This window comes from Schistocerca nitens, chromosome 1 (genome assembly GCF_023898315.1).
Source record: "Schistocerca nitens isolate TAMUIC-IGC-003100 chromosome 1, iqSchNite1.1, whole genome shotgun sequence".
In the NCBI taxonomy this organism is placed as follows: domain Eukaryota; kingdom Metazoa; phylum Arthropoda; class Insecta; order Orthoptera; family Acrididae; genus Schistocerca; species Schistocerca nitens.
In genome coordinates, this window is record NC_064614.1 from 1,170,540,555 (window position 1) to 1,170,559,733 (window position 19,179).

Below are 19,179 nucleotides of genomic sequence, written 5' to 3' on the forward strand. Positions count from 1 at the left end.
AAGCCCATTTCCGGATGAAGGGTCGCGAATATCACTAGATGACATGTTAAAAAAGAAATTAAAAAGGAATGAAAGCTACATAAATTTTGATGAAGGATTTTCAACAAGCTTTCATTTGATTTCTACAAAGTCCGCCTAGGCAGCTGCGGGATCAGCATGGCTGAATGCCAACCGAGGGTGCTCAAGTTCGATTCCAGGTCGTGTCAGAGGTTCACCTCTCCTGGGAACCTAATGTTGTTTTGTTTTCCTTATCATTTCATCATTACCGACGAACAAATCGCCTACATATTGTCCCATAGAAGACTGGCTCCCGACGATGACTCACTACACGGCATTGAGAGTGAAAGAGAGATATCATCGAAACGTTTGAATACTATTTCTCATTTACTGAAGCAATTGTCGACAAAGTTTCAACTTGGAATCATTATGCGAATAATCAGCATACTTCCGAGCACAGTTCCGAAAAATTTGTTTGATTCTTTTGATATGTCAAGGAATTGAGGTATGAAGCTGTATTCGACAAGACAAATGTTTATTAAAACGATTTTTATTTCCAGATAGTGGCTCAAGCAATACTTATAATCTTTTGGGTTATGTTCAGTGCCAAATGGTACTGATCTTAAAAACTACAATTTCTGCCACTGAACGGTCATAAAATAATTTCACAAATTGAGCATGATTATAGCGGATTTCTAGGTGCATGCTCAACAAACGAAAAGTTCGATTGTTTCCTGCTTTTACGGGCCATGTTAGCAAGAACGTCGCAATATCCAAATATCTAAATGTCATAACTACGGAATGATGCTTTCATTAATCCTATACGTACCATGCTTGCAGTTTATATTGCAGATCATTTATTGGCGCACCTCGCCACTATCCCATCAGCTACGAGTATGTAATAGAAGTCTTGTTCACGAGCTGTAGTTTTCGAGCCACGAATTTCTCATTGTTCGACTCCAAAGTAGCTGACGTGGTCACGAATAACGCGTGCGGCTGCTGCGTTTGCTGACTGGCTCTAGTCAAGTAATTCCATTGTGCTTCAACACTATACCAGACTTCATGAATCCTTCGGCAACTCGTGACTATACGTTTTCACTACGTGAACAATGTGGAGAACGTGCTGCGAGGATAACAGTCGAGCGCGATCTTTATCGAGGTAGGTCAGAACAGCAGGGGCAACAAGTGAGCTTAGGTTATCATGTTAAAAGCTAACGTCACAGAGATCGCGAATACAGGCCACAGCCATCGGCCTTAATAACTAAGATTTTACCGCCTGCTGTTCAGTTTACCGGCTGTACTCAATGGCACCCCGTACCATCAGGCCAGGTACTGAGCCCTACGGCGATATAACAAAGGAGTCTGGAAACTTCGTTCTCTTCGCAGTCTCCATACCACGATACATCCACCGTGATGCTCTGGGAATTGACCTGGAACGTAAATAAACGTAGCGTACTCCTCACATATAGGAAAAGAAACGGATTATTGTACAGCTACAGTTTTTGATGACAAATAGCTGGCAACAGTATCTACCGTAAAATACCTGGCAGTAATTATTTAGAGCAACCTTAAGTGGAATGATCGCATAAAACGAATAGTGGGAAAAACCGTTGCCCGACTAAGATTCATAGAAAGAGTCTTAAGGAAATGCAACTCATCCACGAAGGAGGCGGCTTGTAAGACGCTTGTTCGACCGATTCTTAAATACTGTTTCTCTAGCTAGGATCCCTACCAGGCAGGGCTGTAAGAGGAGATTGGCAGACGTTACAAGGGAGGTGTTGTGCGTCACAGAGAGATTTACTACTGAAATTTCTGGAGAATATTTTCTGGTAAGAGTCGGATAACACATTTCTTCCCATTCGAGAAATTATAGCCAATATAGAGGATTACCAACAATCATTCTTCCCACGCGCTTTTCGCGAGTGGAACAGGGTTGGAGAGGTCAGTTAATGCTTCAAAAGTACCCTCCGACAAACACACCATTACGTGACTTCCGGCGTACTATGTAGATGTAGATGCTGTACACGGAAAATACGACATGGTGCCACTGATGTTGAAGGAAAGCTGCAGCGATGTTCGCTGTACTAAAATGTTTGGTGCTTTTCATTATTTTCCAGTTCTACAATTTTGTATCGTGTCTGGAGATATCATATAGCATTCAGTGAGTAAAGCGATACCGTAGGACGCACACAGTCGCCAATAAGATTTCGTGATGGTTACCTGAATTGTCAGCTGTATTGGAGGCGATCTTAGAATCGAAACAATTTTTTTTTTTGTTATTACAGAACTTTATTTGCCCACATCGCACAAAATTTCAGTTTCCTATCAGATGTCAACAAGAACACAACCTGAAAACATGTTATACATGTCTTATGTGTTTTATTTGTAAATCTTGTGCACTGTTTGCACTGATATTATTTTATTTTATGACGAGAGACGGTACTATGGAATGTTGTCTCTTATAAGTCGTTTCGCGTTAATACGAACAGTCCATGAAACGGACTGGCCCTGTAAAGATTTTTTCTATAAAACTGATCTGAAGTTGACGACTTAATTTCGCTGAAACTAGTAATCGTTGGGTAATTTTGTTGATCTGGGCAAATAAACTTCTGTAATAAGAAGCACGACCTTGTTCAATAACACTTCAGTTACCACAGCGTCTGAAGGAGTCGGTGGACCATATGGTGCTGCCAGTGGACCGTGGTGTGGTGGAATTAAATTTTCAATCAGGTCTCATTACACTGAGCTCAGTTTTGGAAAAATTTACTTCACATTGTTTCAAAAATAATACCAGTCATTATAAAAATGTTCTGATCTTGTTATGAAATATTTGTTGATATTAAAAAATCCTTAGACCCCTTAAAAAAGAGAAAATAAAAAACTATTAGAATAATTAAAAATGACTGTTTCCAAAGCACAAGCAGAGAAAAAAGAAAAAAGAAAAAAGGATACCATTTCTTGTATTTAAATCTAATATATTCATATCAGGCTTTAATTTCATTGGAATATATCACAATCAGGCTGAAATTAAACTTTAGTGTATAACGACAAAGTGATGTGTGTAGTTAAGAAACTTAAGAGTTATGAAAGGAAAATAAAGAATAAAATTTTATAATACTTCAGCGCTATATCTGCAGTGTAAATGGACATTTCACAGGTGAATAGTATCACTAATTATTAAATAAATGTCAGCTGTTTTCTTTCATATGTAACTAAAGATTGGGCAAATGATCATATTTCTGGAACTTTAACAGAGAAGTAAACACTTATTTGAGGTCTGGTGTAGTATATTATCTTGGAAAAGGGGCCAAGACAGATATAACCGCTATTTTTGCAATTTTATCTTCAGTATAAGTGCATGTATTACTTATATATGTTAAGCCTCATTTATGCCGAAGCGAACACGAGCGTACAGAGGTGAACATGTATTCGCTAGCAATGTGCACATATGTGCGTGCATTGACTTACACCTGCAAATAAGCGTTGAAACTGGAGCAAACAGAAACGAAAGCCCACCATGTGTTTTACCTTTTGGCGCTAATCTTCGTCGCTTTAACTTCAGTAATCAGTGTAGCATGACAAAGAACAAGAACACACACTTTGGTTCAATTATTTGAAGTATATCACTGATTTGATTCTCTTCTTTAGACCATCTGCCCTTTTTCTCCTTTTTGGATACTTACTTTCCTCCACAGGCTTTTCTGATGTACTGGCTCTGAGCACTATGGGACTTAACATCTATGGTCATCAGTCCCTTAGAACTACTTTAACGTAACTAACCTAAGGACGTTACACAACACCCAGTCATCACGAGGCAGAGAAAATCCCTGACCCCGCCGAGAATCGAACCCAGGAACCCGGGCGCGGGAAACGAGAACGCGACCCCACGACCACGAGCTGCGGACTCTGGTGTACTCTGGGGGACCAAAATCACTTCTCTTACACTTTTGTATACTACAAATTCAGTAGCTGAAATGTCTTTCATAACATTCTCTTTTGTTTGACTGAGTTTCTAAAAGATAATAATATTGCTTTTTGAGTTATTTCTAACGCAAGATTTGTTTTCTCCTACGTCACAAGAAACATTTTACACATTATGACGTAATGCAAAAGTAACATTCTTCTGATTGATGCAATCCTGACATCAATTAGTTTCTTGCTTTGGTGCAGCCTCTTTAGTTTTAGGTTAAAACAGATTTTATGTAGTAACAATTTTACTGGCAGCAACATTAATATCCTGTAGTTATCCTCTTGTTTCAGCTTCCTGAGCATGTAAATGAGTGTCTAGAAATTGCACAGGACTGTGAGGAGCAGTGAAACTTTCCACACTTCCTTGGAGCTATAGATGGGGCGTGTTGTGAAATAACTGCACCTGCAATGAGCGGAACTGATTTTTATATTTATGAAGGGTATTCCAGTATTGCGCTTTTAGTGGTAGCTGACACTGATTACTGCTTTACATACACAGATGTTGGCTCCGAAGAACGTGTTTCAGATGCTGGGGTGCTGTAACGCGCATTATTCGGGAAGAAATTTGAAGATAAAAGGCTAGGTATTCCAGAGGAGGCACCACTTGCGGGACAGAGCAAAAGTGTATGTTACATTTTCATTGTAACCAGGCATTTGCTCTCCATGCACATTACTAAACAGCCATATCCATGGGAACATACACAAGGCAGTGACGAAAATGTTTTCAGTTTCAGGCTAAACAGAGCAAGGAGGATGGAGAATACACGTCGAACTATTTCATTGTATTCTGGGTGCTAAAACAGCCAATGCAACTGAACGTTGAAAATGGTGAACTAGTTGTACAAGCTTGCACGTAGCTATACAATTTTCTGCGAGAGAGGAAGACCTCAAGGACTATTTACACTTCTCGAGGGACAGTTGACGAAGAAATTGAGGGTGAAAGTGACGTCACAAGTAGCCGATAGCAAGAAACACGAAGTGACAAGTCTTTCTTTCCTCTGAGATCAGTACCTAGTAGATTTTCTCAAAACAATGAAAAAATAAAAATAAAATAAAATTAAAATAAAAAGCAGCAAATGAAATGACGTTGACCAGTATTTTAAAATAGAATATGGATGAGTCGAATGGAAGAAAAATACTTTTAAGGTGATTGAATAACGTTTGTACAGTTCTCCTTAATCTACAATGTAAATACATGCAAGTTACTTTCAACACACGCTTATCACACTGCTTATCTCTAAACACCTGCTTCTCCTTACTTCGATTTATGCACGAGGAATGATATCGGTTGAAAAGAGAACAACTTAGATTGATATATCTCTACTGTACCCATCCCTATGGTTGTGGGTTCTCTTGTTCAATCTCGCTGAAAGGAGGACAGAAGAGAGTTTATCTTCTTCTACATTTCGTCTGCCGGTATATTAAGAACTTCGTTGATATCTTGCCAGGAATCATTTTTATTGTTCAGTATTTTATGCTGAAGATCTTTAGGACCTACAGACACCTGTGGGATCTGTACTCTTCAGTTCAAAGGAGAATCACTCGTCTTGCTACTCCATCGCTCCAAAAACACTTCACAGAAAATTACAACAACAACAGTTCGTGCGAAGAAAACAGTACGCTGCCGCAAAGCAAGACTGTCATCGAAACTAGCGTTGAAGAGGATAGAACGCGAACTTCTTTCGATCATTCGCCCTGAAACCGACAACCAGCGGATCACAAGTGAACACTTGTGAATGCAACGTTTACACGACCAAACACCGCTCACATAGGATGTTCGCTGTTTTGAAACTCCCTAGCAGATTAAGACTGTGTTTCAGACTGGATCTCCTTCCTGGAACTTAGCCTTTCTTATCAGCAGAGTTATCGAAATAGGCGTTAGATAGCTCGTTCGGAATGTGCACTGGACGTGAAAGGCCAAGTTCTGGGCTCGAGTCGCAGTCAAACAAACAGAGATAGTCTGCTAAGCTGTTTAAACACGAATTTTGTGTTTGAAAGGAAATGTTTGTTACAATAACTGTCTACCTTCACTGTACTTCAAGATCGGTCTCCCATCATCGAGACTCTGTCCCTGGAGCTGTGCAAGTATTACCATATAGGTGACTGCAGAAGTGACAGTGGTTATTAAGATCCGGAAGTCGAAGCCACAAAAAGCCATGGCGGAAATTCGCTGTCTGACCACCGAAAGGCGCAGAACATCCACTGCTGGCCCGGGAGCCAGCAGTGGCTGCAGCCTGGACAGCAACAGACCAGCTCTGTCGGGGCGCTCAGCCACAGACGAACACACCCAGCCTACTACCAGCTGGCGACACAGAACGTTAGCGAGGCAGAAGACGGTACTCACCATTCGCGCACTCTTCTCTGTTGGCTGAAAATGTACATCAGTTGCCGTAACTAGACTCATGCTCATAAATTAAGGATAACTGCAGAATGTGGTGCCACACAACGTGGCACTGCACAGAACTGGTGCTAATAGCATAGGCACATAGGGAACAAACACGACACAGATCTGTAAGTCCACGGTATTGGTGATGAGTTGAGAAAACCGTCCCGAAACACATGTGCTACAAAACGCCACTGTTTCCTGCGCATGTACCCTGACATCATTATGGGATATGATCACCATGCACACGTACACAGGCCGCACAACGGGTTGGGATCAGGTGGTCGAGCAGCTGCTGCGGTATATCCTCCCATTCTTGCACCAGTGCCTGTAGGAGCTCCTGAAGTGTCGTAGGGGTTTGAAACGAGCAACGATACATCGACCGAGAGCATCCCAGACGTGCTCGATGGTGTTTAGGTCTGGAGAACAGGCAGGCCACCCCATTCGCCTGATATCCTCCACGATATCAGCTCGGTGGGGCTATACGTTATCATCTATCAGGAGTAAGTTGGGACTCAATACACCCCTAAAAAGGCAGACATACTGGTGCAGAATGACGTCCCGATACACCTGATCTGTTACAGTTCCTCTGTCAAAGACATGCAGGGGTGTATGTGCACCAATTATAATCCTTTAATCCCACCCCAGACCATCAAACCATGGCCTCCATAAAGGTCCCTTTCAAGGTCATTAAGGCATTGGTATCTGGCTCTTGGTTCACGCCAGATGAAAACCCCGCGAGAATCACTTTTCAGACTATACCTGGAGTCGTCTGTGAACATAACCTGGGACCACTGTTCCAATGACCATGTACTGACACTAGGCTTTTCAGGCTTTCCTGTGACCAGGGGTCCATGGAATGCACCTTGCAGGTCTCTGGGCGAATAAAACATGTCTTTTCAGTCGTCTGTAGGCTGTGTGTCTGAAGACAACTGTTCCAGTGGCTCGGTAAGGTCCCAAGCAAGACTACCTGCAGTACTCCATGGCACTGATGGTGAGATATCGGTCTTCTTGTGGCGTTGTACACTGTTGACGTCCCGTACTGTAGCGTCTGGACACGTTTCCTGTCTGCTGGAATCGTTGCCATAATCTTGAGATCACATTTTGTGGTACATGGAGGGCCCACGATACGACCTGCTGTGTTTGACCAGCCTCCGGTCGCCCTAGTATTCTACCCATCATGACGTCTTTGAGCCATTTTGAAGACACAGTCACCATTAGCACGTCTGAAAACGTCTGCACACTTACTCGCTGCACTGTATTCTGACATGCACCAACAGACCTCTGCATATGTGGACTGCTGCCAGCGCCACCATGTGACGACCGCAGGTGAAATGCACCGCCTTGTCATACGCCGAGGTGATTTAAACCCGCAAACCGCCCACCAGAGCATTGTTTCACCATGTATTAACATTATCCTTAATTTATGAGCATGAGTGTATTAAATGAGATACACCCCTCAAAGGCCCTAGCTACTGCTGAGTGTCCTGGAGGGGTCATGACGATTCTAACGTAATGTCCTTGACTATCAGGATGGGATAGAGCACTACCGCTAGCCTCAGGTTCATTATCATTAATACTACAGCTGGTGACAACTGCATCGAGCTGCTGGATGAGGGTGCTGGGGATGAGGATGGAGGGGTATGCGCCTAGGTACACATATTCTCGTCTGCCAGCGAGGTTTTGTCGTTAGGCCACTTGAGAGTTAAGAGCTCCCGTGGTGTGGCGCCTTTCATGTCAAAAGGCCCGCAGCTGGTCAAGAGGCGTCGGGTTGGTTGGTTGGTTTGGGTTGAAGGGACCAAACAGCAAGGTCATCAGTCCTTTGTTTCAAATGTGGTCCATTCCGATTGTGTGATACCTCCTAAAAGTTAGAACAAGAAAAGGGAAAAGGCTAAAAAATGTAAAAGGGCCGTCATGTCAATGATAAAACAAAATGAGGTAAGTCAGCAAGAGAGAGAAACCAACCCTATGATAGAGGCAGGAAGTATCCCGCTCTGATGCAGCAGAGGCAAGACCACCTGCGACTTAAAAAGGTGCAACTGCTAGAATGTAGAAGTGTGTATGGGAAGAGGAGACTAACCAATCCTAAAAATGATAAAAGCAGAGTAAAAGGGGAGAAAAGAGGATCGCAGTCAGGGAGGGAGATGATCATCTCCAAACAAGGCTTACAGTGGGAGATACCCCAACACTCACCGCCCTGCCCCATCACCAGAGAGAGATTAAAAACCTTAAAACTGAGAATAAAAACCACTTTCCTGGAGGAAACCGAGAACCAGGTCGACCATCCGGGAATCATCAGCCAACATCAAAGGTAAAGTGCGGGGAACCTGTACTTAGCACGCAGAGCCAAAAGAAGGGGGCATTTAACCAAAATGTGGGATACTGACTGGAAGGCTCCACAACCACAACGTCGGGGTGGCTCATCACGCAAAAGAAAACCATGGGTCAGCCTGGTATGGCCAATGCAGAGACACACAGTGTGGTCGAGTACTTTCGGGAGAGGCGAAAGAAAGAACGCCACGGGCCTGGTGTCACCTTAATCGCACGAAGTTTATTAGACAGGGCAGTAGCCTCCCAAGAGTTGGCCCATGATTGTGCGAAGTGGGAGTTGGTGTGCAGCCGTAAATCCACTTCACGAGGCGTTACAAAAAATGGGGGGTAAGTGACTGTTCCCCTAGCCAAACGATCAGCGAGCTCATTACCTGGGATACCCACATGGCCAGGGACCCAAAGGAAGTCAACGGAACAAGCAGCACGGTGAATATCAGCGGGATGGTCATTGATATCAGAGACCATGGGATGGCGCGAAAAACACTGGTCAATAGCCAGAAGGCTACTCATTGAGTCCGTACATAACAAAACGTGGTTCTGTTGGGACTGTTTAATAAAGGTAAGGGCCTGGGAAATTGCCATAAATTCCACAGTAAACACCCCACATTTACGTGGCAGCAGATGATTTTCCGTTCCAACAGAGGACGTGAAGGCATATCCCACATGATCAGCAGATTTAGAGCCATCAGTGTAAAAAACAACACCATCCCGAAACGTCCATAAAATTTGGCGGAAGAAGGAACGGAACTCCATCGGAGAGATGGAATCTTTTGGACCTCGGCGGAGATCCATCCGAATTCGAGGCCAAGGAACTAAGCAAGGGGAGGTGGAGGGGAGGGAGCGAGGAAGACAGGACAAAGAAGGAAGCTGAAAATCACAGGAAAGATACGCAAGGCGGAGCCCAACCGGTAAACCCACCCAAGGGTGGGAATCAGGTGGGCGACGTCCATGGTCTTGGAACAGGAGAGAATAGGAAGGATGAATGGGAGAGGAACGGACAGCGAGTGTATAAGACACCAGAAGCTAGGACCGCCAGACAGAAAGGGGGGGGGGGGGATCCCAGCTCCAACCAGGAGAATACCAACAGGGTCCGTAGGCGAGGCACCAGTGGCCATATGGATACCACGATGGTGAACTGGATCCAGCACGTGCAGTATGGAAGGAGCAGCTGAACCATAAACTTGACAACCATAGTCCAAGCGAGACAGAACTAGAGCACGATAAAGACGGAGAAGGAGGGAGCAGTCCGCACCCGAAGAGGAGTGGGCAAGGACGTGAAGGACATTGAGTTTATGGGAACGTCCTACCATCAGAAGTCTGATATGGGGCAACCAAGTGAGTTTGTTGTCGAAAAGAAGACCCAGGAAACGAAACTGTGGGACCACAGGCAATCGTTGTGCATCGGGATAGAGCTCTGGATCAGGGTGGATAGTAGTACGGCGACAGAAGTGGACCATCCGCGATTTTAAAGGAGAGAATTGAAACCCATGTGAGAGGGTCCATGCAGAGGCACGCTGTATAGCTCCCTGGAGCCGCCGTTCTGCAGAGGCCGGCGAAGAGGTACTAACCCAAATGCAGAAATCATCCACATACAGGGCAGGGGCGACCAAAGGACTGACAGAGGCCACAAGTCCATCGGTAGCAATGAGGAAAAGAAATACACTGAAGACAAAACCCTGTGGGGTGCCCGTCTCCTGGGTCTGTGGAGAACTAAAAACAGTACCAACCCGAAGTCTGAATGACCGATGGAACAGGAACTGGCGGATAAAAATCGGGAGTGGGCCCCGAAGACCCCACTGATGAAATGTAAGTAAGTAGCGTGAATAAAAGGACGCTATGTGCAAGAAGCATGAAGCGCCCTTTGAATGTATCCTGATAGCTAAAAGAGCCACGCGCACTTTGAATAAGAAAATGCTATTTGACACTGAAATCAATATAAAAGATAGGGTCGCCACCAACTCTAGCCACCCGACCAAGAAGAGGTAGCACTGAGTCGGAAAATTACTTAATTTATTAATAAGAAAAACTCACAAAAGAACATTCATTGTAAAGTCATTGATAAAGAATGGGATGTAGTTATTAATATGATCCAGGCATTCTTCCCGTCAATCAAATATTGAGTGAAGTAAAGAGGGCGTGAACACCATGCGTAAGTGCAGCTGCAGCAAGATTCGTGAAAACACGATCTATTCCAGAGCATTTGTTTCAGATAAAAAAGGGACACTAATCACTACACCTGTGCACATGGAAACGCTATAGGTGGGCCAACAAGGAAAACTACAGGGTAAATGGCGAAGGTAACGGCGACGTAACATCGGTACACAAGATAAGATTGAAGGCAAAATTATTTATTCCTTAAAACATTGATGTAGTGCATCTATAGACTGCTGTTGCATGCTAACTATGTAAAATTGCTTGTGAAATACTATACGTTTCATAACAGACTCGCGTGCCCACTCGGTCCGTGGAGACAATTTCTATGGACCGTGGCCAAATTTTAATCACGTGAGACAAAGAAAATTCACAAATACACAAAAATTACCAAGATCCGGAAAAGATTAGAAGCATACACACACAGTTGTAGGCACATAAACATTCACACTGAACCGAGGGCACTTCAACATATGCATCTCCTTTGTGCTGCGTTCCTCTCACGGATCAAAGTCAAGACTGCATTGGGAATCAAACTGAAAGTCTACAAAAGCCTTGCATTCCCTGCTGGAACCCAGCAAGTAAATCTTTATAAGACGAAATTCGAGACCAAAAGCTAAGAGCTCCCCTCTCTATGTGACAACGCGCCACGCGGTCAGTCCAACTCACCCTTCTTCGACTGGAGCACAGCTGTGTACGCTTCCCGTACCGGCGGCAGACCGCCTCCCGTTTCTCCAGCCTCTTCCACGCTCCGCGTGGACCGGAAAACCCCAGGATGCCATTTCCGTCACCAACCTAACGCTGGTGGATTTCTCACAAGTAGCAGAAACCTCTTTGGCGACTTGACCACTACGAGAGTTGGCAATGAAAGGTGGCTACAGGACCCTTTCAATGTAAGTAAGATGTGATGGCGCCAGGCCGTGTCATAGGCCTTGCATAGGTCAAAAAATACTGCAACCAAATGGCGGCGCTGGAAAAAAGCCTGCCGAACTGCGGACTCCAAGCGAAGTAAATGATCGATTGGAGACCATCCCTCTCGGAAGCCACACTGGTAAGGGGACAATAGATCCCGAGATTCGAGGACCCAATTGAGCCGACTGGCTACCATCCGTTCAAGTAACTTGCAAACAACATTTGTCAGACTAATTGGCCAATAGCTGTCAACAAATAGGGGGTTCTTACCAGGTTTAAGGACAGGAACCACGATGCTATCCCTACACCGAGAAGCGGAATCACCCTGGAGCCAAATACGGTTAAACACGCGGAGAAGATGTTGCCAATGTGGAGCATTGAGATGTTGAAGCAGTTGGTTATGAATGGAGTCTGGGCCAGGCGCTGTATCATGAGAAGAAGAAAGTGCGGAAAGATATTCCCATTCTGTAAAAGGTTTGTTGTAAGAATCTGACTCACAAGGGGTAAAACATAAGGTGGAAGCTTCGGCCCGCTGTTTCCGGTGAACGAAAGCAGATGGATAGGAGGCTGATGCTGATGCCATTGCAAAATAGGTTACAAGATTTTCTGCAAGAATGAACTGGTCCATACAAAGGCCATCTGGACGGCCAATGGTAAACTTGAAGAGAGGAAAGGGTAGCCCATACCCGTGACATAGGGACAGTAGAACTGAGGGAAGAAACAAATCGTTCCCAACATATCCGTTTGCTCTGTTTGATTAAATAACGGGCTTTAGCGCGAAGGCGTTTAAAGGTAATAAGGCCGGCAAAGGATGGGTGCCTCTTAAGGTGTTGCAAAGCTCGACGGCGATCATGGATGGCAATGGCAATGGCCGTACTCCACCACGGAACTTGCCGGCGACGAAATGGTCCAGATGAGCGCGGTACAGCAAGGCTAGCAGTGCGAACAATTGCGTCAGACACGTCACGTAGGACGTCATCAATATAACCCAACAAAGAGGGAGAAAACACGACCTGTGCAGTGTATAGAGGCTAATCGGCGCGTTGGAAAGACCAACGAGGCAACCTGTCCATCAGGGAGTGGGAAGGAAGAGAGAGAATCAACGGGAAATGGTCACTATCACAAAGGTCGTCGCGTGGCGACCAGTGTAATGAAGGGAGGAGAGAGGGAGAACAAAGAGAAAGATCAATGGCAGAAAAGGTACCATGACCGGTACTGAAATGAGTAGGGGAGCCATCATTAAGAAGGCGCAAGTCGTGGTCTGTAATAAACTGATCTAAGAGAAGACCTCATCTAGATGGAAATGCACTGCCCCACAAGGGGTGATGAGCATTAAAATCCCCAAGAAGGAGGAAGGGAGGAGGAAGTTGCTGAAGAAGGGCAGTTAAGGCAGCAGGTGTAAGAGTCCTGTCTGGAGGGAGATTGCAAACTGTGACCTCAGAGTCCAGGTGGACCCTAACAGCAACCGCTTCCAATTTAGTTTGAATAGGAATCCATGAGCTAGCAATGTCTGTACGGACCAACTTACAAACGCCACCAGAAGCCGGCAGGGGTCCGCCCCCATTTCGACGGAAAACACGGAACCCATGGAGGGTCGGTGAGTGAGCATCAGTAAAATGAGATTCCTGGAGAGCCACACAAGCTGCAGAGTAAGACGAAATAAGGGATTTCAATTCCGGAAGGTGATGGTAGTATACATTACAATTCCATTGGATAACCACAGAACGATGATTAAAATGGGGGCTGAACAGGCTAAAGCCAGTCATACCGCCAGGTCACCACCCGTCACCGACAAGGAGGGGGCGACATCCATAAACGACAGGTCAGAATCTGGTTGTGAAGCCGGGGATGGGACCTCTGGTGCCACCAGAGGCCCTTTGTCCAGGGACATATGTTTCTTCTCCTTTTCAGGGTGAGATCGAGGAGGGCTGTGTGGCATAAAGGAGCCAGCTGCAGCAAGATCGGGAACAGAAAGAGATCGGGCGGCCTGGAAGGTGACAGGAAGGGGCATCCCGGGAGGGGCGCCCTTGACCGGCAGACGCCAAAGGAGTGGGAAACTTCTCCAGCTGGGGAGGGGGAGCAGCACCGAGAGGAGAAGGTGTGGGAGCCGCAGGGGAGGAGGGGTGTGGAGAGGGGTCCAGGACTGGGGTAAGGAAGGGGGAGGATGGTGTGAAGATGTAACTAAAGCATAACTAGACGTCATGGACACAGGGTGAAGATGTGTATACTTCTTACGAGCCTCTCTGTAGGTTAAACGATCAAGGGTCTTATACTCCTGTATCTTCTCTTCCTTCTTATATACTGGGCAGTCTGGTGAATGTGTAGAATGATTGCCATGACAATCAACACAAACAGGAGGGGGAACACAAGGACTCCGCTCATGGAGTGGGCGACCACTGTCACCACAGAGAGGGGCCTGCGAACAGCGGGAAGATGTGTGTCCAAAACGCAAGCACTTGAAACACCACATAGGAGGTGGGATGTACGGCTTCACATCACATCGATAAACCACAATCTTTACTTTCTCATGGAGGGTAGCCCTTCAAAGTCCAGGATAAAGGCACCAGTATCGATGCGATTGTCCTTAGGACTCTTCTGAACACGCTGAACAAAGTGAACACCCTGCCGTCCGAGATTGTCCTGAAGTTCCTCATCAGTTTGAAGGATGAGGTCCCTGTGAAAAATCACACCTGAACCGTATTTAGACACTGGTGGGGGGTAATGGACACAGGAATTGTGCCAAGATGGGTACAGGCACGAAGGGCTGCAGACTGGGCAGCTGAAGCAGTTTTGATCAGCAACAAACCCGACCACATCTTGCTCAGGGAGTCCACTTTGCGAAACTTGTCTTCAGTGTGTTCCACAAAGAATAAAGGTTTGGTATTGGTGAAAGTATCCCCATCAGTCCTGGTGCAAACCAGATAGTGGGGGAAAGGCTTTTCCCCTAGCTGATGGGCCTGACCTTCTCCCATGGGGTAGCCATGGAAGGGAAGGCCAAAGGGGCAGGAGAAGCAGCACTATAAGAATGAGTTCCATGCAGAGAGATGGCTGCAGAAGAACGGCTACAGTTCTGGACCCGTATGCGTTTCATTTGCATAGCGTTCGCCCTGATACCACCCACTCCGATCAGGGGCTCTCCTCACGGGCGCCACCTAGCCACAGCAAGGGCCATCTGGCACGGCGGCCATTGCCGGGAGTTCCGGTGCTCCAGGATGACGAGCAGCCACAACGAGGCTTGCATGAGGAAGTCACAGCTCAGGTATCAGAAGTGTGATCCCTGTGTATTCAGGGGGCTCAACCAAAAGGGTACATAGTGACCCCACCACACGGGCTGGCTACCGTGCTGGCTATGCACCCTAGCATCAGACAACAACGTGAAAAAAAAGGTGGAATGAACTAGGAGGGCACATGTCAGAGACACTACGTAAAGTGCTCTTCCTCAAATGGCTCACACTACAGAAGAGAGATTTAGTAATGGTGGTCAAACCCCAGAGGGGGACCAGGGAGTGCCAAAAGGAGGTGATTACACAACAAAGTTAAATTGCAAAACCAACATAACCAGGAGGATAGTGGGGGCCAACATATGCAAGGACACCAAGAGAGGGAGAGGAGATGGCGAGGGGGAAGGAGCAAGGAGAGGAAAGGAGGGGATGGGAAAGTAAATGCAGCCCTGGAAAGAAGGAAGGCCGCAATAGCTTGGGGCCCCGTGCTCGCCAGGCACGTATCCACAAAAGAGTTGTGGACCCCCTGGGGGGTGGGGAGGCATCAGGTAGGCAAGCTGCTACCTGCTGGGAGGGGGCTGGGGACCGCGGCAGCTACAATGGTGAAGTCCCTACACGAGGCACTTCGTCTGCACAATAGCGTGTATGGTAAACTAAATAATAGGAGATAAGAGGATGGCCACCTCAAGTGCAACTTTTCCGTCCAAAATAACAGCGACAGAGCCCGACTCACCGCCTCCCCTAGACAGAGAGCGACTGCGTTCCGAGCCGCTTTGCGCCACTCGTGATACGCCGCATGCATTTGATGAGGTGCCCCTTAGCACAAAAGGAAAATTTACAGCCATAACCCCGCCCATCCAGAGAACGGTCCAGATGGTTATTTCAAAAGTTGCCTGTGTTAAAGACAGAAAACTCCTCCCACAGTGCCTTCAGTACAAAGCGCTTCGCTGGCATCCTGAGAACCGTGATAAATGACTGCTATCCCGACCGAAGGAGAGCCATGGTCTCGTAGGGAAGTCGCCCGCCATTCCGTGCTGGACTATTTAACATCAACTCGACTGCTATAATAAAGCAACTATTGAAAGCAAGAAGAAGACAGTGATGAAGAACAAGGAGTCGGGGAAGAGGTGTTTAAAAGTTAGCGATGTATTCCGTTAAAACCGCCCTGAGGCGTAAAGGACTGGTTAAAGTACCCAGGGTTATACCGATACCCAAGGCATCAGGGGGAAATATCCCCTTCCTCCTTACTGCCCTCACAGGTCTCTCAGCAGTAGGTTCACTGGCTGGTCGTATCGTGGCTGTTGGCAGAACTGTCAAGAAAGCATAGAAATCCCAGAAGCAACTAAAGGAGGCAAGCAGCCATCAGAAAAGTATAGGCCTACCTGAAAACACAAAAGAAAGGACTAGGTGTCTTCAGAAACAAAAAAGATTCCGTTACCTATCCTACCAGACAGACCACCTAGAAATACAGACCTGTTCAAGTTTGTTAGAAGATAATGCATTATTCCAAGATTCCATGGTATGTTTATGCGGAATGTGTTACTCAAGACTATTTGGAAATCCAGAGTATGTGGAATTGTGAATTTACTGTCGCTGTGGGACCACGAACCTCCTGAGTGGCGTATGTTAAGGAAAATACCAATAACAACTACTATTTCGGCTCTTTCGGAGACCTGCAGCCACCTGAAGAGTTACAGCGATACTTCATCGACAGAGGACGTGTGTCCCACAAGTCGCAACCGAGACTTTAATACTCACCTGTGTGGGCATCTGGTCATCATGTTCCTCGTAACGTTCACAAAGAAGCATATATAAGAAGGTGCGTGAAGCGTCCACTCGTCTGCTGAAGTTCAGCTAGAATGTCGTATACTCTGACTTAAAGAGAACGATCGGCAGAATTAAGAGCGAGTTACTTCACACGGACTGATCAAAGCGATGGAGACTGGAGTATTGCGCTGACTGTACTGCAGACATTCAACATAATTCCAAATATCACACAGGCTAACAAACGTCGTCCGAAATTAATGGTAGAAACAAATTTTGGAAGCAGAACCTAGAGATACGATATAGACAATTTAAACGACGTTTTAAAACGGACTGAAAAAGAGATTGCGCTACACGCAAGCACCAGTAAATTTAAATTTGAAATAAAGACACTGAAAGCAGCCACCGACTTTAAACGGAAAGATTCAATAGGACGGCTACTAGTTTTCACAAAGAAACCGGTTTTCAAGAAGGATTCTAATAAATTTTCCAGATCCGGCCAGTCGGTGGATATACTTCCTGTCACTAAAATCTGAGTCGAGTGTAACATTGCAACAATCTCAATGTTAGATTGCTTTTACAAAATGGTTCAAATGGCTCTGAGCACTATGGGACTCAACTGCTGAGGTTATTAGTCTCCTAGAACTTAGAACTAGTTAAACCTAACTAACCTAAGGACATCACAAACATCCATGCCCGAGGCAGGATTCGAACCTGCGACCGTAGCGGTCTTGCGGTTCCAGACTGCAGCGCCTTTAACCGCACGGCCACTTCGGCCGGCAGATTGTTTTTACACAATTTACGGATTCTTCCCATCGGTAGGAAGAGGACAGAAGATCGTTGAGAGACCCACGAACACTTGTTAGTGTTATTTATTTATTTATCGTATGATGTGTACATTGATTTACATTTATATACAATATTTTCAGGACTAAAATGTACAGTCGCAAGTTCGTACAATTTTACAGCTCTATGTCTAGTTCTTCAATCCACTTGACTGCTTCATCCGATGTACGATGAATGTCCATTAAAGTTCCTCTGAAAGTACGATGAGGGCAGTCAGCAACAATGTGATGAATCGTCTGTGAGGGGGCACCACAGTCACAATTTGCAGAGCCAGCCCATCCCCATTTGTGCAGTAGATAGCCACATCTGCCTTGTCCAGTTCGAATGCGGTTAATGATCCTCCACTGACGCCTTGGAAGATCAAATCCTTGCGTCTGCTTGGAAGGGTCCTCGACTAGATGTTTATTGGCTACTGAAGACTGATCCCACTGGAGTTTCCATGAACTGTTAATGTTGAAAGCGGATCCTTCAAGGTCGAGTGCTGTGCGCCATGGTGGTTTCCTCGATTTCAAGCGTTGGTGTGTTCCTTGTACAATGTCTTGATGGATGGGGAGCTGGGGGTTCTGCTGAATGTTTTTCCACGTCTTTAGGAGAGCTTCTGATCTTCTTAGGGCTGGAGGTGGGATATTGCTTAGAACCGGCAGCCACAGCGTGTTTGTGCTCCGAATACATCCTGTGATTAATCGCATTGCCTGATTGAGTTGCACGTCTATCTTCTTAGTGTGAACACTGTTGATCCAGGTTGGGCAGCAATATTCAGCAACAGAATATGACAGAGCTAATGCTGTAGATCTCAGGACGTTAGTATTGGCTCCCCATGATGTACCAACAAGCTTCTGAAGAATATTATTTCTAGTTTTAACTTTAGCAGCCACATTTGATAAATGCTGCTTGAAAGACAGAGTTCTATCTAGTGTTAATCCCAGGTACTTTGGTGTACTACAGTATGGCAACACTTGGTCTCTGAATACAACTTCTGGTTTGTAATTTGACTGTCTGTTACGTAGGTGGAATGCGGATATAACTGTTTTCTGAGGATTTAGGTGGAGGCACCATTTCTTGAAATATTTGTCTAAGGCTTCCAGATCAGTGGATAGAATAGTTTCAGCATCAGCAAAGTTGGGGCACTGAGTCACCAGACAAATATCATCAGCATATATGAATTTCCTTGAAGATGTTTCTGGTAAGTCGTGTGTATACAAATTGAAAAGGAGGGGAGCCAGAACAGACCCTTGAGGTAAGCTGTCATTTAGTTTAAACATTCTGCTCCTATCATTATCTGAGTAGATCTGAAAGTTCCTATTGCTTAGCATATTGTTGAGTAAGGCCGTGAGTTTACGACATGGGATAACACTCACAAATTTTAAAAGGAGTCCTTCTCGCCAGACAGTGTCATAGGCAGCAGATAGATCCAGAAAGGCAGCCACACTTACTGATTTCTTCTCATATCCATTTTCAATGTGCGTAGTGAGAGATAGTACCTGATCGTTACAACTTCTCCCAGGTCTAAATCCTGCTTGCTCAATAGGAATATGATGGTTGATTGTTTCACAGATTCTGTTGTAGATCAGACGCTCAAGGAGTTTATAAGTGATACTTAAGAGT